This window comes from Urocitellus parryii, chromosome 3 (genome assembly GCF_045843805.1).
Source record: "Urocitellus parryii isolate mUroPar1 chromosome 3, mUroPar1.hap1, whole genome shotgun sequence".
NCBI lineage: Eukaryota > Metazoa > Chordata > Mammalia > Rodentia > Sciuridae > Urocitellus > Urocitellus parryii.
Window position 1 is genome coordinate 183,485,118 of NC_135533.1, and position 4,721 is coordinate 183,489,838.

General features: G+C 41.4%; 1 non-coding gene across 1 annotated transcript; it reads right to left on the bottom strand.

The window, feature by feature from the left end:
* Positions 1-2,279: 2,279 nt before the first annotated feature.
* Trnai-uau (transfer RNA isoleucine (anticodon UAU)) lies at positions 2,280-2,353 on the bottom strand. Its single transcript has one exon. It is a non-coding gene; the product is annotated as a tRNA-Ile (tRNA).
* Positions 2,354-4,721: the final 2,368 nt, after the last annotated feature.

Here is a 4,721-nt window from a genome sequence, read left to right on the forward strand (position 1 = left end):
CTTTACAATGGTGCACGTTCAGGCATTTCAACTTTGGGCATTATGAACACTGCAGCTACAAACCATCTTGTACATTCCTTTAGGGATGCCTGTGTGCACATTTCTGTTGGATTACCTCCCTTAACATCTATTACTAGTGCTCGAAAATAAAAAGTGATGTCAGCCTCAAAGTTTGATGTAAAGATGACATGAAATGATGTATTGTGAACTGTGTAAGCTTTAAGTATGATGTAAATGTAACCATTTCCCCTTCCTTTTAGGTATACATTTTACTGTTCAGTTCTGACCCTTGAAGATTCTAACCTCTTTTTCTATCCACTTTCAGGTGTCTCAAACCCATTTAGTCCATAGGGTCTGCAATATGGTTCTCAGCCAGAATCATTCTCTAATGAAAAGATGCCATCAAACTTCTCTTAATATGTAGATTTTATTTCTATTATGTCTAAGAATCCATTAAGTTATCATACTTTTATAAAAGAGATCCTAGGTAGGTCATCTAAATGGGTAGAAACCAAGACATAACTTCTTAGTAGATGCAGAAAGATACAGTGAAACATCAGTCTGGCTACAAGTCAAAATTGCATGTTGTTATGTTTTAGATATGAAGTGTCACCCAACAGCCCATCTGTGAGACAATACAAGAAAATTTAGAGGAGAAATAAGGGGGGTAATAGGGCCTTAACTGAATCAGTGCATTAATCCTCTGATTGGGATTCAATGGGTGTTAACTGTAGGCAGGTGGAGTGTTGGTGGAGATGGACCCCTGGGGGTGTGACTTTAGGGTATATATTTTATACCTAGTGGAGCTCTCACTCTGCTTCCTGATGATCATTTTCTGAGCGGCTTTCTTCCCCCACCTGCTTCCACCATGATGTTCTGCCTTACCTCAGGTCTGGAGCCATGGAATCGGCCATCTATGGACTGAGACTTGGAGCCATGGAATCGGCCATCTATGGACTGAGACTTGTAGGTCTGTGAACTCCAAATAGATTTTTTCTCATCTAAGTTGTTCTTGTCAGGTCTTTTGGTCACAGTGATGAAAAAAAACTGACTAAAACATTTATCAGAGTGTGAGAACTTGGCCACGTGAGCCTACGAGAGAACATAGTTACGGCAGCAGCATTCTACATAGAAACCCTCCTAAAGGAGATCACACATGAAAGCTAAATGCTTTTGCAGATTTGGAGAAATATTGAGGTATGTGGCTGTATTTCATTGTAATGATTCTTAACTGACTTAGCATTTAGTTTCTTGAGTTCTTCCCAGCGTGACACCAACATTTTTAACATCTGAATCCTGAAAGATTGTGCAGCGTGGGGGAGTGGCACTCGGAGCTAAATATTCTGTTACTTTCACATGTTGCTCATATAACATCCTAGACATGTGTGGGGGCTTTACGATTCCCATAACCCTTCCATAGACATCATTCCCTTTTGTCTTCTCAGAAACTAGGTTGAGAAAGGAGAGTTCATGTCCCTATTTTACTAAAAACCACAACTCAGAAAGGTTGCCTGTCTTGTCTATGGATGTGTTATCAAGTGATTAAGGCAACACTGGAACTTGAACCTTCTGCCTCCCAATTTCATTCTGTTCACTACAAAGCTTTGTGGGTGCCTATCTACCCCATGTTTTTTTTTTTTATCAAAAACTGTTTTATGGATATAAACTGCTTGCAGTTTAGATAGGTTGTGCTGGGTAGGAGTTCAGATTTGTATGTGTTGGGAAAGAAAGGGACTCCTGATAGAGAAAAGATTTTAAGGAAACTTTTTAACATACAAAAATAGGTTCCACAACCAAATCTAGAGAAAATATGGATTATTACTTATCTATGAAAGAAATGCTGATATTTTTCTCTAATAGCTTAAAAGAAAGGATGGAACCCAAAGGGAAAAATAATGGGGTTACAAGGGCCTTAACCGAATCCGTGCATTAATCCTCTGATTGGGATTCAATGGGTGTTAACTTAGGCAGGTGGAGTGTGGCTGGAGATGGACCCCTGGGGGTGTGACTTTAGGGCATATATTTAGAAAAGAAGGTATGATTTCTGTGTGAAATAAGGTGCACGTCAGATCCACAAGGAAGTGTAGTCAGTGAGAATGTTACTGTGGTGAGGATGGTTGGGTACTGGTGACACGTATATTAACTTCTAGGCATTGTTCTCATCCATCCCTAAATTCCTGACTGAGACCTCTGTAACAAAAGAGAGATTAATGAGGGGAAAAAAAGCATATGGATTTATTTAAGCTTTTTGTTTGTTTATTTATGCACTTATTTATTTATTATGGTTCTGGGGATTGAACCCAGGGCCTTGTGCATATAAGGCAAACACTCTACCAACTGAGCTATATCCCCAGCCCAAACTTGTATATATTTTGCTGAGGTTTATGAAGAAGTGAATAGTCATGAAGAAGTGTGATTGGACAAGGCGGGTATGATCTGGAGGTGGAACTTAGCAAGGCCTGTTTATTCAGGTTCTCTGTGATGCTTTGTCTTCAGAAAGAAAAATGCTCCTTCTCTTTGGTTTTGGGGAAGACACCTCTCGATGACAGTCTCATGACGTGTTTAAGGGGAAAAGGGCAGGGAAAGGTGGGAGATGCTTTCTCCAATGCCAGGCTGCCTTAATTTGCACTTGGAGCATGCGCTGGACTCTATCAGAGTGAAGAGCCGGACATGGCTGAGATAACCTGGTATAGAGCCCCCTCAGGAGTGTTCAGGCTGGATGCAGTGGTACATGCCTATAATCCCAGCTGCTTGGGAGGCTGAGGCAGGAGGATCATGACTTCAAAGCCTGCCTCAGCAACTGTGAGGCACTAAGCAACTCAGTGAGACCCTGTCTCTAAATAAAATACAAACTAGGGCTGGGGATGTGGCTCAGTGATTGAGTGCCCTTGAGTTCAATCCCCAGTATGCCCCACCACCACCACCACCACCAAAAAAGTGCTTAGGAATGTTGGAAGTCTCTAGACTTCCTGCAGGACCTGAGATGTTGGAGGGGCAAATCCTCCCAGTTAGACATTGAGAAAAGCAGTGAGCACACAAACCTGGAGGACTCGCAGACACAGAGGTTTCCACCATAACTGAATTATTCAAATTGAGATCCAGGTACTTTCATCTTTGAGATGTTTACAGGGTTTTATTTTGGTATTTTGTCAACTTCCATTTTATTGGGCAGTTATCTCTTACTCTTATTCTTCTGTGAAATGACTCAATTTAACACTGTTGGCTAGCTTGCTTGCATGATCAACCAAAGAAATGGAAAAGCCAGAATTCTGGTGGCATGGGAACTTTCTGTGCTCTTCCCCATCCTAAGTCTCAGGGTAGGGTGGAGGGGGTGCATAAAGGAGGAAAAGCAGGGTCACCAAAAGAAGGAAGATCATTTACCAGCTTAAGGACAAACTTGTTTACTCTTAAATATACATTTTCTTCCGAGTCAGCAAAAGCCAGAGCGATGGTGCCTGTGAAACTGCATTTGCATTTATAGTACAAATAAGAAAAATGAATTCTAGCTGGAGCATGTCCTTAAAGAGATTATAAATCCACCCTCTTGACTGAAGCGCTGGCCAGGCCTTTGATTGGTATATGAGGATGTGTGTTGCACTTGAAAGTTAAGGCAAGCGAGAAATTTGGGAAGGGAGCCAGAGGAAGGTTTTTTCCCCTGGGAACCATTTAGTTGGACAAGCCATCTCTTCTAGTGAAGACTGCTTACACCTTGCTAACTTTGTAGACATTTATCCCACAATGAAGTTTGGCTTCTGATGGGTTAATAATTAGATACTTCTAGTGTATAGTTCAAGTGAAGGCCACTAGCTATGACTTCACTTTGGCTGGGGTTTCCCTGTAATCCATTTAGCAAATTAAAGAGATTACTTTGATTGGTGCCATTATCTCCTATTCTCTTGCGGGTGAACCACTTAACCTGTGCTTAATTGAAAGAGATAGAGAGGGTACAGTAACAAATACAATCAAAAGGAAGGGGCAATAGGATCTGTAGGCCAAACAAATGATCGGTGCTGAGCTAACAATAGCAGATTAGAGGTGAGATCAATTAATTAGAAGCTATTGTAGGCGTTGGGTGGTTGCCAGGGTTTCTAATAGCCTAAGCCATCATGCCAGCTCTGTTTAGGAGGATTTTAATGACTGGGAGTTGATGTGGTTATTTCAATAATTACTTACTTTTATAATTACTTCATTAGAATACTAAACGTATTACTTCAACAAGGAAGATCTTCATCCACCCCACACATCTAGCCATCTTTGGAGGCTACATCCTCCCTCACAGAAGTGTCCTGTTTGGAAGAGGCAGTGGTTTGGAAAGAGCTGTGCTCATGTTGTGTTAATGATCATATCCTAAGTACCTGCTCTGGAAGGCCCCAGGCTAGGTGTTCAGAGTACAGAGATTAATGAGGCATTGCCTTTGGAGTAGGTACAAACACACAAACTAGTATCAATTCAGTTCTAAGGGTGAAAATAAAACTTTGCCAAGAGTATGCATCAGTCCCAGTTTATTAGAGAGAGAGAAAAAAAGAGATTATTCTAGTTGTTTCAAACAGAAAGGTATTTAACATAGGGAATTAGGCACGGACCTAACCCTCCGTTAGCTGACTGACCTCATCTACTCCCTTTCCCTCCCTCACCCTTCTACCGCCACACTGATTCCTGTCTCTGAATTCCGCAATCACATCCCCAGTGAAGGATCTTTGCATTCACTATTCCCTCTGTCT